The 24,662-nt window shown below is 40.7% G+C and overlaps 1 protein-coding gene across 5 annotated transcripts in view; it reads left to right on the forward strand.

The window, feature by feature from the left end:
- Positions 1 to 9,480: 9,480 nt before the first annotated feature.
- Positions 9,481 to 24,662, forward strand: part of LOC115130197 (lethal(3)malignant brain tumor-like protein 4) — a 137,468-nt gene continuing 122,286 nt past the window's right edge. For all 5 annotated transcript variants that reach the window (XR_003863743.2, XM_029661078.2, XM_029661079.2 and 2 more), the window contains exons 1-2: positions 9,481 to 9,588; positions 17,437 to 17,544. The gene's annotated coding sequence lies outside the window, so the exon portion shown is untranslated. The remainder of the gene's footprint in view (positions 9,589 to 17,436; positions 17,545 to 24,662) is intronic.

Genomic DNA, 24,662 nt, shown 5'->3' on the forward strand with positions numbered 1-24,662 from the left:
AATTAATTTGTTAACGCATTTAAAAGTCATTTTAACAAGCACATACAAAGGAAAACCATTCCCTTTTTATTGAAATGCCATTTCAAATTGAGTCAATTACTCAATATATGGTGTAAAATGTCATTGTTCAGTGTTTATTTTTTATTGTTTTGTGTTTGTCTCGTGTCTTCACGTTTGGTGCTTGCTTGGTTGATCACCAAAGACCCTTCATCTCTGATTGGACAGCCACACCAGTGGAGGCTGGTAGAGGGGAAATTAGGAGGACGGGATCATTTTAATGGATCGATTGGAATAAAATGGAATTAATCAAACACATGCAAATAAAAGTTAATAAATTATCGTTGTGCTGCCTGTAACAATAAGGGCCTGTATTTGAATTGACGCAAACCACCTTCAGACGAGTATCATGGTGAATATTACCAGTGTACCAAGTGCCATCTGCTGGTGATCAGTCATCCTTAGTAGGCTTTCTAACACTGGGTTGTCCATCATTGGTTATCCATGATCTTGTCATAGTGAAATAGGTGTTACAGGTTTTGTGAAATAAAGGTTTTGTTTTTGTTTATTATATACAGTATTCATTATTTGACACATTATTTTTCAGATTGTATATGAAGTAAGCTTGTTGTCATGATCAGATCCTCTAATTATGCATCATCTGATGCAAAATTATTTGTTTAAATCCCAAGATTCCATTGAAATGAATTATTAAAACGAATGATACTTCCTGTGTTGTTATTTGCTTGCATTCATCAACCTTTTGTTGTCGAGTGGCACAGCGGTCTAAGGCACTGCATCTCAGTGCTAGAGGCGTCACTACAGACCCTCATTCGATTCCAGGCTGTATCACAACCAGCCGTGATTGGAAGTCCCATAGGGCGGCGCACAATTGGCCCAGCGTCGGGTTAGGGTTCAGCCGGGGTAGGCCGTCATTGTAAATAAGAATTTGTTCTTAAATGACTTGCTGAGTTAAATAAAGGTTAAATAAATACATACTGTAAGCACATGATCTTTCTCCTGTCTGAGCAAGCTATCAACCAGAGCAGAGACATGCATCTCATACAGCATAATTATTCTGCTAAGAGCGTTATTGACGCACCAACCAGTGGTCAAAAGGGGTTCCAGCAGTGCTAGTCACTCGCCAGGCCTCTAGGCCCTCCTGTATGTAATTTTACAAGATTCCCAGAGGACATATTTCACTTGATTTTTTTATAGTCCCCAGACACAGGTAGGCTCGAGACATGTGCAGAGGGTCAAATGCATTTTGTCACCGTTGCTTTAGTAGTCCATTGTTGGCTTTTCTGTTTGAAAAGAGTTGAAGTCATCGTGCTTCGAAAGACAGGGAAGGTGATCTCTGTAGCATAAGACCAGGAAGTATGTATTGTGAGTATTAAGGATGCCAGACATACATTTCATAGGGGGTAATCATGCTGTTCGCGACATGCCTGGCCTTTTACTCAAGGTCAAGGAAAACATATTTGTCGAGGTACAGTCCCAGTCAACAGTTTGGACACAACCACTCATTCACATTTTTTGGGTATTTGACTATTTCTGCATTGTAGAATAATAGTGAAGACATCAAAACTATGAAATAACACATATGGAATCATGTAGTCCAAAAACACATCCAAAAACGTGTTAAACCATTTCTTCAAAGTAGCCACCCTTTGCCTTAATGACAGCTTTGCACACTCTTGAATGAGTAGGTGTATCCAAACTTTTGACTGGTGCTGTATATTACAAAACTATTTTTTACAATAACATTAATAAATGTTTACCCCATATACACATACATTATTTTCACGTGTTTTCCTATCTGCCATGATCACATACTTATATTTAAACCAAGGATCATTATTAGACTACTGCAATGCTCTATTTTCCGGCTACCCGGATAAAGCACTAAATAAACTTCAGTTAGTGCTAAATACGGCTGCTAGAATCCTGACTAGAACCAAAAAATTTGATCATATTACTCCAGTGCTAGCCTCTCTACACTGGCTTCCTGTCAAATCAAGGGCTGATTTCAAGGTTTTACTGCTAACCTACAAAGCATTACATGGGCTTGCTCCTACCTATCTCTCTGATTTGGTCCTGCCGTACATACCTACACGTACGCTACGGTCACAAGACGCAGGCCTCCTAATTGTCCCTAGAATTTCTAAGCAAACAGCTGGAGGCAGGGCTTTCTCCTATAGAGCTCCATTTTTATGGAACGGTCTGCCTACCCATGTCAGAGACGCAAACTCGGTCTCAACCTTTAAGTCTTTACTGAAGACTCATCTCTTCAGTGGGTCATATGATTGAGTGTAGTCTGGCCCAGGAGTGGGAAGGTGAACGGAAAGGCTCTGGAGCAACGAACCGCCCTTGCTGTCTCTGCCTGGCCGGTTGCCCTCTTTCCACTGGGATTCTCTGCCTCTAACCCTGTTACGGGGGCTGAGTCACTGGCTTACTGGGGCTCTCTCATGCCGTCCCTGGGGGGTGCGTCACCTGGGTGGGTTGATTCACTGTTGTGGTCAGCCTGTCTGGGTTGGCGCCCCCCTTGGGTTGTGCCGTGGCGGAGATCTTTGTGGGCTATACTCGGCCTTGTCTCAGGATGGTAAGTTGGTGGTTGAAGATATTCCTCTAGTGGTGTGGGGGCTGTGCTTTGGCAAAGTGGGTGGGGTTATATCCTTCTTGTTTGGCCCTGTCCGGGGGTGTCCTTGGATGGGGCCACAGTGTCTCCTGACCCCTCCTGTCTCAGCCTCCAGTATTTATGCTTCAGTAGTTTATGTGTCGGGGGGCTAGGGTCAGTTTGTTATATCTGGAGTACTTCTCCTGTCCTATTCGGTGTCCTGTGTGAATCTAAGTGTGCGTTCTCTAATTCTCTCCTTCTCTCTTTCTTTCTCTCTCTCGGAGGACCTGAGCCCTAGGACCATGCCCCAGGACTACCTGACATGATGACTCCTTGCTGTCCCCAGTCCACCTGGCCATGCTGCTGCTCCAGTTTCAACTGGCCTGGGCCCTAGGACCATGTCCCAGGACTACCTGACATGATGACTCCTTGCTGTCCCCAGTCCACCTGGCCATGCTGCTGCTCCAGTTTCAACTGTTCTGCCTTACTATTATTCAACCATGCTGGTCATTTATGAACATTTGAACATCTTGGCCACGTTCTGTTATAATCTCCACCCGGCACAGCCAGAAGAGGACTGGCCACCCCACATAGCCTGGTTCCTCTCTAGGTTTCTTCCTAGGTTTTGGCCTTTCTAGGGAGTTTTTCCTAGCCACCGTGCTTTTACACCTGCATTGTTTGCTGTTTGGGGTTTCAGGCTGGGTTTCTGTACAGCACTTTGAGATATCAGCTGATGTACAAAGGGCTATATAAATAAATTTGATTTGATTGCTAACTGCTGTGTATTGCTGAAGTGGCTTCACTATTTAGTACAATGTGTCCCTGTCACTATCACAGTTGTTCTGGTTGGTGTTTATATGTCTGTAGCCTACATGGAGCACAGTAGTGAATGTAACAGAATTAGCCTGACAGATGAGTGAAGAAAAAACAAGTAGGTTTATTGTCACATCTCTATCTTTCTCTCTCTCTCTCTCTCTCTTTTTCTCGCGCTCTTTCTCTCTCTTTCTCTTTCTCTCTCTTACACACACACACACACACACACACACACACACACACACACACACACACACACACACACACACACACACACACACACACACGCGCGCAATAAACACACACTCCATCTATTGTATATTGTCACCTAGTACAGAGAAGGCAAAATCACGTTTGACAGACCAAAGGGCGTCAATCTGCAATCTCTTGGCGGAGAACAAACAGTGTGTGTTTTGAGAACAAACAGAGTGTCAGGTTTCAAGACTAGTCATTCAACTGAGACTGCTCTTCTCTGTATCACGGAGGCGCTCCGCACTGCTAAAGCTAACTCTCTCTCCTCTGCTCTCATCCTTCTAGACCTATCGGCTGCCTTCGATACTGTGAACCATCAGATCCTCCTCTCCACCCTCTCCGAGTTGGGCATCTCCGGCGCGGCCCACGCTTGGATTGCGTCCTACCTGACAGGTCGCTCCTACCAGGTGGCGTGGCGAGAATCCGTCTCCTCACCACGTGCTCTCACCACTGGTGTCCCCCAGGCTCTGTTCTAGGCCCTCTCCTATTCTCGCTATACACCAAGTCACTTGGCTCTGTCATAACCTCACATGGTCTCTCCTATCATTGCTATGCAGACGACACACAATTAATCTTCTCCTTTCCCCCTTCTGACGACCAGGTGGCGAATCGCATCTCTGCATGTCTGGCAGACATATCAGTGTGGATGACGGATCATCACCTCAAGCTGAACCTCGGCAAGATGGAGCTGCTCTTCCTCCCGGGAAGGACTGCCCGTTCCATGATCTCGCCATCACGGTTGACAACTCCATTGTGTCCTCGTCCCAGAGCGCTAAGAACCTTGGCGTGATCCTGGACAACACCCTGTCGTTCTCAAATAACATCAAGGCGGTGGCCCGTTCCTGTAGGTTCATGCTCTACAACATCCGCAGAGTACGACCCTGCCTCACACAGGAAGCGGCGCAGGTCCTAATCCAGGCACTTGTCATCTCCCGTCTGGATTACTGCAACTCGCTGTTGGCTGGGCTCCCTGCCTGTGCCATTAAACCCCTACAACTCATCCAGAACGCCGCAGCCCATCTGGTGTTCAACCTTCCCAAGTTCTCTCACGTCACCCCGCTTCTCCGCTCTCTCCACTGGCTTCCAGTTGAAGCTCGCATCTAAATGTAAATGTGTTTTGAGAACAAACAGAGTGTGTTTTGAGAACAAACAGAGTGTGTTTTGAGAACAAACAGTGTGTGTTTTGAGAACAAACAGAGTGTGTTTTGAGAACAAACAGTGTGTGTTTTGAGAACAAACAGAGTGTGTTTTGAGAACAAACCGTGTGTGTTTTGAGAACAAACAGAGTGTGTTTTGAGAACAAACAGAGTGTGTTTTGAGAACAAACAGTGTGTGTTTTGAGCTGACAGACAGTGACAGAGAACCCAACACTCTACCTTCATTGCATTGACACTTTAACAAAGGGACCCAGGTGTATAGTTTGTGGAGGCTTGAGGTAATTAAATTCAATGACCAAAAAGAAATTAGAGACATGACAGGTGATGAAAATACACTCCTATTTGACTGGTAAGGATCCACAGCAGGGGATGAAAGTGCTGTTGTTACTATGCAATACAATACTATACAATACAATAACATACAGAGCCCTATGACATGTTACTCCAGGCAGTTCGCCTGAAAATGAGACATCTGAACAGGTAAAAAAAACATCTGAAAACTTCAGTAGGCCTACATGTTCTGTGTTTGGCGCCAAATGAGGGTATAGCAATGGTGGAATGTCCAGCGTGATGTTCCACAACTCTCCCCAGTCAAAAGCAATATCAGAAGCATGATGAAATCAATGCTGTTTATTTCAAACTAAATCAATCAGTGGTGGCATTTTCAGTACCTTATCATAACATTAAAAAAACATACTCGTCACATTTAACTTACAATGTAGAACGTCCCAATAGCTTCCGTAACTAGTCATTATTTGTTTATAAAGAATAATTTCAGGAACATTCATATTCACATTGCCTCTAGTAGCATAGGCCTACAGATGCATATTCAATAATTAATTTATGTAAATGGTTCAAATTTGAGTGGGCATTGGCACAAGGGCAGATGTTGTCGCTCAACTCTCCCCAATGACACGTCTTCATTGCTCTATTACAGGCGGCTGATGAACCATCAAAAGGACTTGAGGAACAGACGGCACCGATTCTAAGCAGGCGCGGGATATGTCATAGCCCGTCATTGATTGTGATGGATGAGGCCGGAGCATCATAATGTTATGTAACCGATATCCCTTGTTGCTCATTTAGATCTAAAAGCCTGGTGCGGAGCCAGAGAGCATCCAATCGAATTTTTCTAAAACATTTGAGAATGTTTCATGTGAAGTACATCACAGTCCACAGTCCATCGACCGAAAGAGAATCTGAAGGCTCAATTCAATCAGTTCATCATTGCAGTACATGAAAACGTTTTTCTGTTTACTCTCTTCACAGATTGCTTCCCTGTTTCCAATTTGTAAACATAAACATAATGCACAACCATTGCTATTGCAGGTACTAATGAATTCCATCCTTAGTCTCCGTGCAGTGTCTATGAGGTTATGGAAACAGGTAGACATCGCTGTAGCCAAGCATCCAACAGTCTTTCCCCTGAGAGGTTGGAGGTAGAAGAGCCTGGTGACAACTTAAGCCCTTCATAAGGGATATTGTGTACACGCTCTATGCCACCTGTCTATGAGATTGGGATGTTTGCCAGCACAGGAAAGTGCAGGTCCTGGATCCACAAAGCGTCTCAGAGGATCGCTGATCTAGCATCACTTTTTCCTTTTAGATCATAATGAATAAGGCTGTATGGACAGATCCTAGATCAGCAGTCCTACTCTTAGATGCTTTGTGGATACAGGCCTAGGGCTCAGACCTAGAGTTCCAAGTAAATGTAACTGCACCAAACACAAAACCCTTCCTCAAATAAGCTAGGCCTAAGGCTGCCATAGCCGAGCCAGTCTCTCCCTACGGACTGGACACTTCCTCTAACTGCCATCTGTCTCCTTCAAGCCTCCCTGAACATCTTTTAAGATTCCATTTTGTTGCAGCCTGTCTGGGGGGAATCCTCGACATGTATCTATTACTTTTATCCATTACTAGTGTGAACTGCACTGAGTTGGGATGTGTCAAAACCCTTGGGAAAACAACATCCTTATGGAATGCTTGGTTCTTTGAGAGGAGTGGATCGAACGTTTGTTGTATGTAGATACTGCAATCGATGTGTATCGTTTAGGTCAGTCGTCCAATATTCTGACCTGTACAAGATAAGAAGACTTGTTGATCTCCAAGCCTAATGTTGCTTGGCAGTAGTTGTTTGGTCTAGGGTTGAACACCACTATGTGTCTGTTCAATGATAAGCAAGGCCAAGTGGGCTGAGTGGGCTGCTTTTCTCCATAAACCCCAGAGGGAGCATGGCCTTACTCACCCCTGACATTGGAGACGATTTGCGATGAGTATGGTGCAAAATGTATGTTTAGTGGATTTCACTGGGCTTTGTACTCATCCCTCAAGTGAGCTCAAGAGAGGACAAACTGCCTTAAATCTATCCAACGGTGTTGACTAGGGAACTCCTATATATGATCTGGATTTCTCTCATTTGAAATATTCCTGGAACTCTGGTTGAAGATGAAGCAACGATGTGATCAGCAGGGGGGTATGAAAGAGTTGACAACATAAAACATATAATGAGCCTACTAGAATGGACATTGCTGTATCCTGTGGGTCTCTTCTAGTAATAATATTTGTATGGTTATATCAACCCCACTGGTAGGAAAGGAAAAGGCCTCACATAATAGCTCCAGTGGCCTAAGATTGGACTTAATTGGAACAGTCAATCATTTGATAGATAATGATGATGTGTGTGTTGTTCAGATTGGCAGTGACGATGCAGAACCAGAAGCTGCGATAGAGAATTACATAAGACACATGTCCAATTTCATTATTTATCTGATTTACTTTAATCTGATATTTTATTCAGGCTTCTACATTGCTGCAGCCAATATCATCAGGGCAACACTTCCTTTAGGAACAGAACAACAATGAGACCGATATTAATTTCTTATACTACCTGGCAGAAATACATCAGGGAGGTTGTTTGGGTATTTGTAAATGGTTAGAAAAAGCACACAAATATGATTCATACTAACTGCATTAGTCTTAGTATGCAGGTGAATGATCTTATAATATATTTAGTTGACATTATGTTACATACTGTAACAGGGATCTGTCTACGCACAGGTCATCATGTGGAAATGTGTTGTTTTAACATGGAAATAAGGTTGATTCAAGTCATTCCTTCACTTAGAAAAAAGGGGGGGCTACCTAGTTCTTCGGCTGTCCCTTAGGTTCTTTGAGGGTTTTTCATTTGATGAAAAAGTGCAACAATCCAAAATGTTTTACCTGGAAACAACAACAACTAAAATGTTTCTGGGTATGAGCTCATTCTTTCTACCTTTCTTCCTGTCTCCTTCTATCTTTGTTTCCAGGAATAGATTCCATCTTCCAAATTTGAATTGGGAAAAAAGAGGAAGCTAAAGAGAAATCTGGATTTAAATTTGAGTCATAGGAATTCCTCACCATTTTACTGGAAACATAGGGGAATTGAGTTCATTAGAATTAACTTAATTCCCCTATGTTTCCAGTAAAATTGTGAGGAATTTCTATGACTCAAATTTAAATCCAGCTTCCTCTTTAGCTTCCTCTTTTTTTCCAATTCTAATTTGGAAGATGGAATGGGGCTGTCTGAAGAGGGTGTGAACAATGCTGAGTGGGTGTAGACAAAGGAGAGCTCTCCAGTAGGTACCCAAACATTCAAAGGCCCTTTTCTCAAAAGTGAGTTTACAAGTTTTTCAACTTTCAAAGCACAATTATTTTCCATTGTTCCTCGAAAATGCAGTGTATGATATACCATTTTGTAGCTATGAGTCTCTACTTTTATCCAATGTAAAAAAAACAATTAAAAATGTTGCTAGATAAAACCGATTTGAGTCATATATTCTAACTCTGGTGTCTAGTCTATTCTAACTCTGGGGTCTATTCTAACTCTGGTGTCTATTCTAACTCTGGTGTCTAGTCTATTCTAACTCTGGTGTCTATTCTAACTCTGGGGTCTATTCTATTCTAACTCTGCTGTTTATTCTATTCTAACTCTGGTGTCTATTATATTCTAACACTGGTGTCTATTCTAACTCTGGTGTCTATTCTATTCTAACTCTGCTGTTTATTCTATTCTAACTCTGGTGTCTATTCTATTCTAACTCTGGTGTCTATTCTATTTGAACCCTGGTGTCTATTCTATTGTAACTCTGGTGTAACGTGGGATATAGGCCACTCTAGTTATAGAGATGTGTGCCAAAATGTGTTAAATTTCCTGATTGCATGTAATTCAATTACATTACATTGTCAATTGAATTGACCCCATAACACCGTTTTTATAGATTAGCACATACAGTATGCATCATATTGGCTATACAATCATATTATATGACATAGGCTACATTTCATTTAACTTTCTATCAATAAAACTGTTATAAAATCAAACACAGCTGCATTAGATTATTTTAATAACAGCACAGTAAGTAGCCTACACAAACTTGAAAATAGGTCATTTGATGAAGGTGACTTGATAAGGAAAGGTCAACTGCTTAGTCTTTTAATATTTTCTTGGATAATTATATTTACAGTAAGAAAGTATGTACATTTTATACAATCCCCTTTACTCTTTTTATTGTCTTGTACCTTTTAAAAATATATCCATATATCGTGTTCCCTGCCACGATATTTCACACCTGTTCGATCACAATCTAATATTTCGTTTGACTCTTCCAGTAGAGGGCTGTTCGAGAGCATGCGCACAACCGCAGCAAGAGAACATTATTCCTCCTGTCACCAGTGCCTGTCACAACATTGAGGGGCAAAACGACAGCAGTGTGGGTAAGGACTTCAACATTTCATACAACTGCACTTTGTTTTTAAAAGATGATCAAGCACACACTATAGGGGTGCTCCAATATGTGGGACGAAAACAATTCGAATGGCGTGTCGGGTTTTGCCATCGTGTTCAGATGCGTTGATGACAATCCTCGCTCTAATCTCTCATGTTTTCTCCTGTTAAACTAGCGAACATATAAAATGCCCCTTCCCTCAACTACTGACCCACTAAATGAAGTAAAATAACTGTCTATATATTCGTCAATTTGTTGCTGTAACGTTTTCCAAACATGTGACACGATAGTGTAGGCTAAACAATGCGCAGCAAGGCAGTCAAGCTAAGTGAAACTATATTTTTTCTCGGAAATGTTTCGTCTTAACCTTGCACGTTAGGATTTTTGGTAGGTAACAATGTGTCATCGTGATGAGTTACAACTGTCTGTGTGCGAGGAGACTAGTTACAATTGTAACAAGTTATTAATGAAGCTTTGCTACGTTGTTTTTATTTCCTTGACTTTAGGGCTATCTTCTCATCCAGCTTGTTTTCTAGTTGGGTGGAGTGTCAGTTTTATATAGTTGTTTGGCCCTGATATTTAAATGACCTCTACATTTTGTTGAACAACATCTACATTTTCTGCTTATTTGAACCAACCAGGTTTAAGGTTTGTCATGTTTTGTTTGTAAAACCTTGGGCCTAAATGTCAACTTGTCAAGTGTTTTTTTCAATTACACTGTAACATCAACCCATTGTTTGTTTAATTCCTGCAATTTATCCAGAAAGTGCATATAAAATAATAGCTCATTCCCGAGATTAGGGTTAGTTTCCTTATTCTAACAATAATGATTTTCAATCAACCCAACTAATAATTGTCAACCCCTTATCCTATTCAAATGAAATGTTTTGATGCACTCTTATAATTTTACCTGAAGAAAACTGATGAAAAAATAGGTACATTGGGAATGATATACACCGGTTGAGTTAAGAATGATGTAAGCGCTTATTTAAAAAAAAAAAATGTTATGCATAAAAATGTTACCACAGGCAAACAAACAGTCACTAAAGTATCAAAATGAGAATAGATAGGCTTAAAACATAGCAGTAGACACCCCAATTTATGTTTTCTTGCTTTTTCAAATATTGTTTTAACTTAGCTCTCTAGTCATTCAATTATTATTACTCACTAAAACACTACTCATTAGTGTTTTAAGGAATAACCTCTGTTTGCTGTCATTTCTGAGAGAATAAACCCATCCCACTGGGAACAGAAGTCAACTTCATTTCAATGAAATGACGTAGAAACAACTTTAATTCAACCAGTGTGTGCCCAGTGGGTTATGTCAAGTTTATACTATAGCATCACAACGTCATTCCCATTCAATATTTCATCATTTACATTCACTTTGAAGGAGAGTGATTTTGTGTCTTGCTGAGTGATTGTCAGAAAGACACATCAAAGGATAGATCGTTGTGGTGTTTATTTCGATGTCAGTGTCGGGAAGTTGTTCATAAGCTTCCTGCTTTCCACACTGCTCTATTGCTGCCACACAACACTTCCTGTTATAGCACACACAGATTAAACATGAATAAATCGTTTTGGCTTGAGAATCCACGATTCAGTTTATGTGTATCCATGGAAGAACTATTCAACAATAACAAATCACATAAACTGTGATTTTTGTCTCTGGTTTTGTTAGTAATTGTAAATCTTATCTGACAATGTGTGGAACCGTATCCTAACTTACGTTGTGACTTCAAGATCTCTAGAGAATGTTGCACAGGCTTTGTGAAGTCATCCCTTAGTTTTTGCATTTTTCTTCTGCTGTCAAGCTAAGATGGTATGTCATATTACATTTATGATTATATTTATGTTGTAGAACTGAAAAATGAACTGAAAAATGATATTTTTCTAATCTGTTGAAATGGTATTGAACTTGAACTTTCATGTGCACTTCATGTGATTTGAGTGAAGGGAACCTTTCTCCTTTCTGATGGACATGCTTCTTGCTGATGGATCAAGTTCTTTTTTGGAGGCTGAGAGTACATTCTATTTACTTACATGGACACTTTATATCATAAATTAAGTATTTTCCTCTTTAAAGTCGTCTTGCAGGTTGTGTAGCCTACTGCCTGGTTAAGAGACATTTCATACTGACTGTAAAGCATATAAAACAATGCTATAACACTTCATTGTAAGACTTGTAATGCAAGCCTAGGGTTTTTTAGTCATCTAATGTTTCATCTTGAATAATCTGTTAAGGAGCATTCAGCCATGTTTTCCTGCATTATTTGCTCTCATGGCACTGTACAGTACACACAGTTAAGTATTACAGAGGTTTCTGTCACGTAGACTATCCTGTTAACTTAAATACTTCAGTATTGCAGTATTGGCTTGGCTCTCTCCCTTCACAGAACGTGTCAGTGACCGCCTCTGTTTAGGTTTATTAGTTGTAGTTTTATTGTGTTTGTTAAAAACGATGTTGAATGGATGTAATTCTTTGTGTATGTCCATTTTTTGGGACATGGCACTAGTTGGCCATTGTTTTAGATTTCAATAGGAGGAAAGCCAATCACAGATCTGGGGCACATAGCCATTTTTGAGCAACATGCTGGCAACCTCAATAGGGGAAAACACTGTTGATTTCAATTGTGCGTTTAGCCTCAATTATAGAACCCAGTCATTACTAGTAATGTGACTGAAGTGTATAATTTCAGTCAAATCCCTGCATTAAATATGTGATTATTTAATCTAATGCAACAGGTTGAGCAATATATGCTGTATGTATCTGGAAATGTTATTCACAACTGAAATAGAGAAGGCATTGCCCTAAAATAGAAAAGGTCTCTCTAGTTTTGGATTACACTGTCTTATCTTTCTTTGACATGATTACTGAAAGAGAATGCACTGACTTTCCAAAGCAGTTGTAAATGGGCTTTCTGGTTATCTACCACTATACAAAACAATAATAGATGTTGTTAAGTAATTTCAATTGATCAAGATCAGTTTTTCAACTTAATCTGGCAACAGACATGCTGTAGACATGAAGTTTCTACTTTGCCATCCCATTCATCTCTTGCCTCAGGTCATGAAATCTTGATGATCGGAATTGTCATTGAAATCTGGTGATAAAATTATATGATGCATAGCCATTTAACGGATTCTTCATTCATGGATACTATGTGTATCAGATACTGGACCTATTCATTTTGATTTGAGATTGAATTGAGTAGCTTAGTCAGTGCCAAGGCTGGTCTGACATTCAACTAAGTTCAATTATGTGGCCTTCATGTACAGAACAAAAGGGTGTCAGCATAATTATTTTGAACATACTTATGTATATGTCACTGAGAGAGACAAATGTGTGTCTTGAGTGTCGTTCTGCATCTATAATATTTATTCTCCTCATATATGCACTCTGATGTAGTCTAAATGATAACATGGTGACATTTGTTGCCATTGTATGCCAAGGACATTTAAGCCTAACTGCTCAATTTCATACGGTGCTTAGTGTGCTATAAGCTTATATCTTCATGGCATTGACAAAGCAGGTTGTCTTGAAACAGCAGGTTTCCCGTTTCAATAGAATGTAAATGTGTGCAAGTTACATTTTTCTCACCAGCCTCAGAGACCGACTATTGATCAAGCCTACGTTGACTTTGAATCAGGAGCCATTTTACTACACTTGAGGAGTATATTGAGAGTGCCACCAGCATGCAGTCTGGAGGCATTGTTTAGATTAAGAACAAATCCATTTTTTCCCTTTGCAACAGAATAAAACAGGACGTACCCTGTAGTCATTTGTGTTGGAAATCCAATCATTGTGTTTGGTACGTTTTGTCACAACGTGTCGGTGTGCTATTCATCACTCGCCAGGCAATTTCCATAGGCAGTTCCCAATCAAATCAAAACAAATTTGATCCCAGCTTGCTTGGTTTCTTTGAGCCAGTTTCTATGAAAAATGAAAACCCAGGGCACAATAACACTCCGTTGACCCGGTTTGTCTATGGCCTCCAGGCTCTCTCCTTTTGTTGTGTTGAAGCAAATGAGACGCGGGTATCTGCTAAGTCCAGGAAAATGTGCGAATTTGTGTAGCCTCATGCTGTGTAGACTCAGGGGGGAGTGGGTGGTCCCTATTCCCTGAGCATACCGCATACTAAAGCTCCAAAAACCCTTAGCCAAAGTGCCCTCATGCATTACAGTGTTTGTACACTGTTGTTGACAAAAACAACTGTGTTCACTGATAATCCTCAAATAGAAACTAAGGATGAAGTGATTGGAGCCATAGGAGAAATGTGTTTTAAGCCTATAAAGCTAGTCTTTAAATGTATCTTTTGGCCTTCTTCCACAGCTTTAGACATTTTCTCCTTGCATAGGATAAATCAGACTTTGCAAGTGTTAAAATCTCAGGGTTAAGGTTAAAAGTGCTGTGAGTGTTATATCTGAGTGTTGATTCTAGTGGGATTGAAATTGACCCCACTTCTGGTGAATAAATGAAGTGTTATTTGAATCACAGTGGAATAAACACTGCGTGGTGTTGTTACTCCACTGTGTTTAGTTCATTTTCTTTAATTCTCTGAGTGAAAAAGTCCTAGGAGGGGCCTCTATCCTTTTTCCCAGAATGCTTTGTTGCAGGTAGATTGTTAGAATAGTTTGTTTTTATATCTATGTTTCTGCATGCATGTTTGATTAATTGATTTTATACCATTTCTAAACTAATCCAACCTGTAACGGGTTGGACCTATTGCACCCGTTACTGAGATGGTGGTTCCAGTTTATATGGTTTAGGTAGTCTTGTTTGTCAAGTCCTTCACCTTAGCAGTCATTCTGAATACAGGTTGTGGGTGATATAATATTCCAATTATTTGCTGGCTTCTGATAGGAATTACTAATCACTTCACAAACCAGTTTATTGTGATTTGCAGGTCTGATGTGGCCCATGAGCCAGGATTTTCAGACCACAATTAAAGACCTTACCAAATTTGCAATATATGGGCTTACAAGGTTCACTTTAAATTGAAACATATTCACTTTGGCAGTCATTTGGACAGCTTCAGGATGAAGAGTTATTGAATGCAACAGGCATGTATCTGTCACTCAAATGGACTTGAATGGCATGCTGGGCAATATTCAAATAAGGCTTTACAACCTGTGATGTTACAATACCCCCCCAAAATACTGTAACACTAAATAAAATAAAATCTAAGTTTATTGGTCACTACACATTTTATGTTTTGCCTGTTCAATACAATCCTAATTTAAGTCCGAATTTGCCACACCCATGGTGTTAAGGCCCAACACTCTAAGGGTGTTAGTTTGTGAACACTTTGAAACGTGTTAGTTTAAATCTGTTTCGGTGGGTGACATATCATTTCTAAGAAAGTGCTACATTTAACACTGTGTGCTAAAATTCTGATCTCAAATTTGTTGTGTAGTAATTACATTTTCGAAAGGGAATAGATGATGTCCCAGCAGTAAATGTATGAAAAAGGGTTTGACGCCACCACATTCATTGTGTCTAGTAGGATGATATGAATTCCCCTTTTTCTTTTCTATTTTCCAGAAAGTATGCATTTACCAGGCTATATTTGACACTTAACAGCATTGCTTAATAATACCTGTACATTTAATTCAGCCTGCATTCAAATGTGCCAGTGAACCGAGAATAAGCATTCCATAAGTGTTCTATAAGCGTTCTGTGAATCCCCAACTATCGGACGCAGGGTGTATTCTCAGATGACACAGGAGATAATTGGGGATCCACTTCCAGCAGGAGTCGCAACCCAAATAATTTAGGGAGACCAATTATAGATGTCTCAGAGATATTTCATCTGTATGGCAGCCTACGGCAGGGCCTCTGCCATCAATCAGATTAGGACAGATTACAATTTGTCTTTCTTTTGTCCCACGGGCGGTTGAATAGTGATTTGTTTTGCTCCTCATTGTCAGCGCACATAGAGAGAGACTGAGCTAAGCTGCTCAACAGACAAAGGGAGAGTTTAACTGTAGGTTGAAAGGATTGTACTGACTACAAACACCAAGCCTTAAAACTTTGAGAAAGGACCGATTCACTTCCCTCCTTTTGCCATGAATGCACTGAAAACATCAGATAACCATTAACATATTTTCCTCAATGTCCCTGCTGGTATCTTTCTCTTTTCCCTTTTCCATCCATTGAACACTTTTGTCGAGTCTCCATTATAATGTGAATGCTGTTTTCGTGCAGTGTTTATTGGATGCTCTTAGCGAGCTCTGTTATTGTGAACAAAAATAGACCAGCCTCTGTGTGTCAGATATTTCGTTTTCTTGTTATGCAGAAGTGACATAAAGGAGCCGTGTTTATGATGGATCTGTCTTGGACTGATTCATTGTGGAGGCATGAAAATGGCCACCACTTTCAGTTAGATTTGTCAATGTAACACGTAATGGGTCCCTTTACTGTAAATGCATGTAGTGGGCAAAAAATACACCTATACATATCCTGCTGAGGTTTCTCTCTCTTTTTTCCTCACTCTTTAAAAAAAATCCTACTCCCTCTTTTTTTTCTTTATCTTTTTTCGCTCTATCTAGATCTCTCTATTTTTCTCTCACACCTCTCTTTCTGTCTGGAGAATGATGTATGCTTGTAATGGCCGCTGGGCTGCCATTATCTTTATTTGACTTATGCATGTTTGTGTAACAGAGCTAATTTGTGACCAATGAACAATACCCAGGAGTAGTGCATCACACCATCAAGGTAAATGGAATCTATTTTAGGTAGCGGGCATTAATAACCCCCCCCCCCCCCCCCTAGCATCAGGTCAAGGTGGCAACATCCATCCTATTATCTCTATGGAATTGGAGCCTGTTGATAACTTTATTAATTCCTGTCAGGTACACAGTTCATGCTGCATTACAAAGGCCTGTTGCTGTAGATGGTCTCCTGGGGCTGGGGTGTAATTGTCTCTTTGGATAACAGCAGTGGAGTTGGCTGGAAAATATAAATTGTGCTTAGCTTTTAGTGTTGTGGTGGGCTTAATAAGGCTATGTTGTTAACAACGGTTGGTCCGTCGCCAACCACTTTACTGAAGGTCAAAGGACATGCTGTGGGCTGAAACCTCTGCTAAATGACTCAAATGTAAACTTGATGTGCGATGCAATATTTACATGAAGAGCTAGCCCTACTGTACTTAACATGCACACATGCAGTTTAGGATTCAGTTCTCTACTCCCACAAACCTGGTCTTCTCCGCTCTCTTCTGTACAGCACACACACATCATACACCTCCTGGTGTCTTTTTCACTGTCAACTGAAACAATTAGATCAACGTAGTCCCGCAAGGGAGGGTTACGCCACGCAGCGGCACCCCATGCCCAGAGCCTTGGCAGCCACCCTCTCCCAGTTAATCAGAGAGGCTGTAGTCAGATCATCCACACTCACCTTCAGGCCTCCTCAAGCACTAGCTCCCTTCCCCCTCTCTCTGTCACACCTCCTGGAGACCTTCCCATCACTCCACCAATTAATAATAGGCCCTCCCTATCTAATATGGAAGGTTCTATTGACTGCCTGGGAATGCAGTGGCATTTAGAGGGAGAATATGGGAGCCATTCAATCAAATCCTCATTGCAGTATTATTTAAGCTGTAGTTTATAAACAAACCTTATTGATAACAAAAAAAAAAGAATTCTCTAGGTCGTTTTGGGGACACTTAACGCTAGATAGCAGAGGACTTTGCCTCACAAGTAGTTGTTTCTACTTTTTAGAATATGGTACGTTTACATGAATTGGAGTGTAAACAAAGTAAAATGCATTGCATTAATTGACTATTGCATGTTTGCCTATCATTCTGAACCAATGTGTTTTTGTTGTTTTCAGTCTCTAGCTTCTAATAGATCTGTGAAGACATAGAATGTGATTGGAATGGAAGCTCGGAGAAGGAGTCCCTGATTGGCCGAAAGACTGGGCGGGTGCACATACCAAACGGTGAGTCACTTTGGAGGTTCACAGAACCGCTAGAGAGTTCACTTAACATGAGGGTACCAGTGGTCAATGGTCAGAATGATGATTTGAGTCCCTTTCAGGGTCATACACGATTATCTTGTGGTTACAGTGCCTTCAGAAAGTATTCATACCCCTTGACTTATTCCACATGTTGTGTTACAGCCTGAATTCAAAATTGATGAAATATTTAAAAAAAATCTCACCCACTTACCTTACATTCAGTCCCAGATATACAGTGCTTTCGGAAAGTATTCAGACCCATTGACTTTTTCCACATTTTGTTACCTTACAGCCTTATTCTAAAATAGATTAAGTTGTTTTTTTCCTCATCAAACTACACACAATACCCCATAATGACAAAGTGAAAACATGTATTTTTTTTAAAATATTAAAACATTTATTGAAAATGAAATGCAGAAATAACAAATTTACGTAAGTATTCACATTCTTGAGTATTGACTCAAGGGTGTGAATACTTATGTAAATTTGATATTTGTGAGCCTTTCTTGGTGAAAGGCTCTGCATGGTCGTTCCAATGCAGAAATCAGGGCATTAATACTTACTGCGCTTCGCTGAGCAGAGCTGTTATGAAGGAAGTTGTCAAGGAAGTGAGGTTGTGTTTATACTGGCCCTACCGTCAACCAATTATGTCAATGCAGTGCTATACGACGCTCCCCGCATTGTTATAAAATTTGGGCAGGACACGGCGATGCGGTAATGAGCTCAATTTGTCCTTCTGTATGCCGATGGAGGCTCCGCAATTGCGTCATACGGCGCAATGACCACATTTTCGTCTCGAGCATAAATGGGCTTTTAGTCTCTAAGAGCTTTGCACACTTGGATTGTACAATATGTGCACATTTATTCTTAAAAAAATATTCAAGGAAGGTCAAGTTGGTTGTTGATCATTGGTAGAAAGCCATTTTAAATGTTTCCCTTATATTTTCAAGACGATTTAAGTCAAAACTGTAATTATGCCACTCTGGACCATTAAATGTCATCTTGGTAAGCAACTCCAGTGTAGATTTGGCCTTGTGTTTTATGTTATTATTCTGCTCAAAGGTGAATTTATCTCCCAGTGTCTTTGGGAAAGAAGACTGAACAACGTTTTCCTCTAGGATTTTGCCTGTGTTTAGGTCTATTCCATTTTATTTTTTATCCTAAACTACTCCCTAGCCCTTAGATTCAAGATGGCGCTGATAAAGATGGCAGCTTCACTTCAAGTCCTTAGGAAACTGTGCAGTTTTTTATATTTTTTATGTATTATTTATTAAATTGTTAGCCCAGAAAACCTTAAGTGTTATTGCATACAGCCGGGAAGAACTGTTGGATATCAGAGAGATATCAACTTACCAGCACAACCAGCACTACGACCAGGAATACGACTGTCCCAAAGCGAACCCTTTGCCTGCAACTCCCAGGGCATTTGAACTGATTCCAGAGGCTGACCACAAAACAATGCCGTCGGAGGAGAGGGTGCTGGCGCGGTCTTCTAGTGCGGCTTCGGATGCATGCACACCACACTTCCGAGTATTTTACACGCTAATGTTCAATCCCTAGTTAACCTGTCTGGGAACGGGGTTCCGCTAGCCAACAGCCAATGAAATTGCAGGGCGCCAAATACAAATCAAGGAAAATCTCATAAATCAAATTTCTCAAACATACAAGTATTAGGCACCATTTTAAAGATAACATTCTCGTTAATCCAGCAACAGTGTCTGATTTCAAAAATGCTTTACAGCGAAAGCTCCACAAACGATTGTTAGGTCACCACCAAGTCACAGAAAAACCCAGCCTATTTTCCAGCCAAAGATAGGAGTCACAAAAAGCACAAAGAGATAAAATGAATCACTAAGCTTTGATGATCTACATCTGATGACACTCATAGGACTACATGTTACACAATACATGTATGTTTTGTTCGATAAAGTGCATATTTATATCCAAAAATCTCATTTTACATTGGCGTGTTATGTTTAGTAGTTCCAAAACATGCAGTGATTTTTCAGAGAGCCACAGGAATTTACAGATATACTCATTATAAATGTTGATGAAAATACATTTGTTATACATGGAAATATAGATACATTTCTCCTTAATGCAACCGCTGTGTCAGATTTAAAAAAAATTTAACGGAAAAAGCATAATCTGAGTATGGCGCTCAGAGCCCAAAACAGCCAAAAGAAGTATCCGCCATGTTGGGCAGTCAACATTGGTCAGAAAGAGCATTATAAATATTCACTTACCTTTGATGATCTTCATCAGAATGCACTACCAGGAATCCCAGTTCGACAATAAATGTTTGATTTGTTCCATAAAGTCCATCAATTATGTCCAAATAGCTTCTTTTGTTTGGGCGTTTGGTAAACCAATCGAAACACGCGTTCAGGTCCAACCGAACGTCGGACGAAAAGTTCAAAAAGTTATATTACAGGTTGTAGAAACTTGTCAAACTGAGTATAGAATCAATCTTTAGGATGTTTTTATCATAAATGTTCTATAATGTTCCAGCCGGAGAATTCCATTGTCTGTAGAAAAGCAATGTAACGAAAGCTACCTCTCATGTGAAATGCGCTTGACTGAGAATGAGGCTGCTGCCAGACCCCTTAGTCAAACAGCTCTCATCCGGCCCCCCTTCACAGTAGAAGCCTGAAACCACGTTCTAAAGACTGTTGACATCTAGTGGAAGCCGTAGGAAGTGCAAAATTACCCATATCCCACTGTGTATTCGATAGGGGCTGAGTTCAGAAACTACAAACCTCAGATTTCCCACTTCCTGTTTGGATTTTTTCTCAGGTTTTTGCCTGCCATATGAGTTCTGTTATACTCACAGACATCATTCAAACAGTTTTAGAAGCTTCAGTGTTTTCTATCCAATACTAATAATAATATGCATATATTAGCATCTGGTACTGAGTAGGAGGCAGTTTACTCTGGGCACGCTATTCATTTAAAAGTGAAAATGCTGCCCCCTATCCCAAAGAAGTTAACAAAGTTGACGAAATTAGGGAAAGAGTTGCTTTCTTTACAAAGAGATATCCGGGATTGTAACATACTCTGTTTCACGGAGACATGGCTAGCTGGGGACATGCTGTTGGAGTCTGTACAGCCAACAGGATTTTCAGTCCATCGCGCCGACAGGAACAAACATCTCTCTGGTAAGAAGAAGGGCGGGAGTGTATGTTTCATGATTAACAACTCATGGTGTAATTGTAACAACATGCATGAACTCAAGTCCTTTTGTTCACCTGACGTTGAATTTCTCACAATCAAATGCCGACCGTATTATATCCCGCCTCGGTTATCGTCACAGCCGTGTATAGTCCCCCCGCAAGATGCCATCATGGAACTTCATTGGACTTTATGCAAACTGGGAACCATATATCCCGAGGCTGCATTTATTGTAGCTGGTAATTTTAACAATGCTAATCTGAGAACAAGGCTACCTAAATTCTGTCAGCATATCGATTGCAGTACATGAGCGATTAGCACACTCGACTACTCTAACTTCCGCGATGCATACAAGGCCCTCCCCCACCCTCCTTTTGGCAAATCTGACCATGACTCCATCTTGTTGCTCCCCTCCTATAGGCAGAAACTAAAACAGGAAGCACCCATGCTTAGGTCTACCCAATGCTGGTCTGACCAATCGGATTCCACTCTTCAAGATTGCTTTGATCACGTGGACTGGCATATGTTTTGAAGATATAAGCCACCTGCATTTGTTTATTAGGCTACTGTGCAGTCTGACAAGTAAACATAGCCTACAGTACATACTGTAGTAAACATGGGAAAGTGCCAAATTCCTTACATAAGGGAGAGCAGGCCATGTCCAGACTTTCTCGTGACATCAAGTACTCATTAACTCTTTTTCGGGTTGCATCAGTCATGGACAGAAACTTCTGAGACACAGTGTTAATGATGAACACCCGGAGGTTCACTGGTAAGCCACATTTGCCTCGGGATCTATCCCAGTTGGTATTCTGTGCCCACTTGTGGTATTTCTCTTCGGTTACACATCCTTGGAATAACGGAGCAGCATAACTGTCTGGACGGCCTTTGCTGTGCCTGGTGAGCAGTTGGTCAAGTTATTTTTGTCAGAAGAGGGAGGAATTGAAATATCAGGGTGAACTGACAACCTGACGAACCCGGCAGGTATGTTGACTCTGCCTGTCGGAGGTGGAGTTCCAGAGCTCATAGGTGTGCCTGGTATGGATTGTGACTCCATCTCATTCCTCGCCCTCTTCAACGCGTCATTCTCCGCCTGACTCTCCACCAATGCCGCCTGGCTCTGGACCAATGCATCAGCTGTCGCCCGTGTCTCTGCCTGTTTGCCTAGAAAGCTGTTTGTTTCTAGTTATTTTATTAACGAAGCATAAATATGTTGAGGAAGAAATACTGTACTGCTGTTTTTAGTTAGAAATGTAAAACTTCAGAGTACTTAAGCATCGAATACATTGCAGGTAGGGGGATGTTCACACCTACAGTAGCTGGGCTATAAAGAGTCGTTTGTCCTGCTAATCGGGCGACAAGTGTTTGAAAACCTGCTTTCAAAATTCCACCAGCTGTCCATCACTACTGTAAATAAAAACACAGCATCTTGTTTACATCTTGTTTACATTCTTTATTGTAACCACAATGTCACAAATAATTTGTATCTACCTTTCCAATTACTTTTAGAGTTTGGGATTAATTTCATGAATATTATGGTGTTTCTATTCTAAGAAAAATTAAAAACCCTCTGGGTTTCCGTAAGGATGGAATGGAAAATATGGTGCTGTACAACGTGACAGTCGGGAGTACAGTACTGGACTATTTAGCTAATGAATCCCTGTTTCGTGCCGGCCGGAGGAGACTGGGGTTAAATTCCCCGACATGGAGGAAGGAATAGGCTGTCCTTGTAAATAAGCATTTGTTCTTACTTGACTTGCCTAGTTAAATAAAGGTTACACTAACTTCAATATGATCTTTAAGTAAGACCTACACCACTTTTAACAGTACATTACTCAAAACTAGTCAGACTCAGGTCGCCTACGGTAAGCCTACAGTATATTGGAAAATATGACGTGACTCTCCGCCAATAATTGCATATACAGGATTGGAGGATATATATGTAATTCAGTGATATTTATTCCCATAGTAATTTGTTATGGATCCATACCTAAATAAACATGGGCATTTTGAAAGAGTATTTTGATCATTAATTTATTAACTTCTTATGTTGCTGGTGGGAGGCTACCGTCCCACCTGGCCAACATCCGGTGAAATTGCAGACCGCGAAATTCAAAAATACCAAATTCAAATATTAAACATTCTTGAAAATATATGTGTTATGCATCAAAATAAAGCTTAACTTCTTGTTAATCCAGCCGCTGTGTCAGATTTCAAAAAGGTTTTACGGCGAAAGCAAACCATGTGATTATCTGAGGACAGCGCCCTGCATACAAACACATGAAAATCATATTTCAACCAGGCAGGTGCGCCACAAAAGTCAGAAATAGTGATATAATTAATGCCTTACCTTTTGAAGATCTTCTTCTGTTGGCACTCCAAAATGTCCCAGAAACATCACAAATGGTCCTTTTGTTCGATAATGTCCTTTATGTCCCAAAAATGTCAATTTATTTGGTGCGTTTGATTCAGATATACACTGGTTTAAACTCGCCCAACATGCCATTTTTGAAATGACCGGACAGGTAACAAAATGAACGAAAGGTAACTAGGCACATTAAACATGAAATACAAAATCGTCACATTTCACAACATACCTGCATGGAATGGGTACAAATACAAGGCAAAAGTTAATGCTGCCGTCTGGACTCCCATACAAGTATATTTTATTTATTTATTTATTTCACCTTTATTTAACCAGGTAGGCTAGTTGAGAACAAGTTCTCATTTGCAACTGCGACCTGGCCAAGATAAAGCATAGCAGTGTGAACAGACAACAACACAGAGTTTACAGGGAATAAACAATAAACAAAACAATAAATAAATAAAAAAACAAGTCAATAACATAGAAAAAAATTAGCTATATACATTTTGTGCAAAAGGTATGAGGAGGTAGGCAATAAATAGGCCATAGGAGTGAATAATTACAATTTAGCAGATTAACACTGGAGTGATAAATGATCAGATGGTCATGTGCAGGTAGAGATACTGGTGTGCAAAAGATCAGAAAAGTAAATAAATAAAAACAGTATGGGGATGAGGTAGGTGAATTGGGTGGGCTATATACCGATGGAATATGTACAGCTGCAGCGATCTGTTAGCTGCTCAGATAGCAGATGTTTAAAGTTGGTGAGGGAAATAAGTCTCCAATTTCAGCAATTTTTGCAATTCGTTCCAGTCGCAGGCAGCAGAGAACTGGAAGGAGAGGCGGCCAAATGAGGTTTTGGCCTTTGGGATGATCAGTGAGATACACCTGCTGAAGCGCGTGCTACGGGTGGGTGTTGCCATTGTGACCAGTGAACTAAGGCGGAGCTTTACCTAGCATAGACTTGTAGATGACCTGGAGCCAGTGGGTCTGGCATAGAACATGTAGCGAGGGCCAGCCGACTAGAGCATACATGTCGCAGTGGTGGGTGGTATAAGGTGCTTTAGTAACAAAACAGATGGCACTGTGATAAACTGCATCCAGTTTGCTGAGTAGAGTATTGGAAGCTATTTTGTAGATGACATCGCCGAAGTCGAGGATCGGTAGGATAGTCAGTTTTACTAGGGTAAGTTTTGCGGCGTGAGTGAAGGAGGCTTTGTTGCGAAATAGAAAGCCGACTCTAGATTTGATTTTGGATTGGAGATGTTTGATATCTGGAAGGAGAGTTTGCAGTCTAGCCAGACACCTAGGTACTTATAGATGTCCACATATTCTAGGTCGGAACCATCCAGGGTGGTGATGCTAGTCGGCGTGCGGGTTCAGGCAGCGAACGGTTGAAAAGCATGCATTTGGTTTTACTAGCGTTTAAGAGCAGTTGGAGGCCACGGAAGGAGTGTTGTATGGCATTGAAGCTCGTTTGGAGGTTAGATAGCACAGTGTCCAAGGAAGGGCCAGAAGTATACAGAATGGTGTCGTCTGCGTAGAGGTGGATCAGGGAATCGCC

Source organism: Oncorhynchus nerka, linkage group LG6, assembly GCF_034236695.1.
Source record: "Oncorhynchus nerka isolate Pitt River linkage group LG6, Oner_Uvic_2.0, whole genome shotgun sequence".
Lineage (NCBI taxonomy): Eukaryota > Metazoa > Chordata > Actinopteri > Salmoniformes > Salmonidae > Oncorhynchus > Oncorhynchus nerka.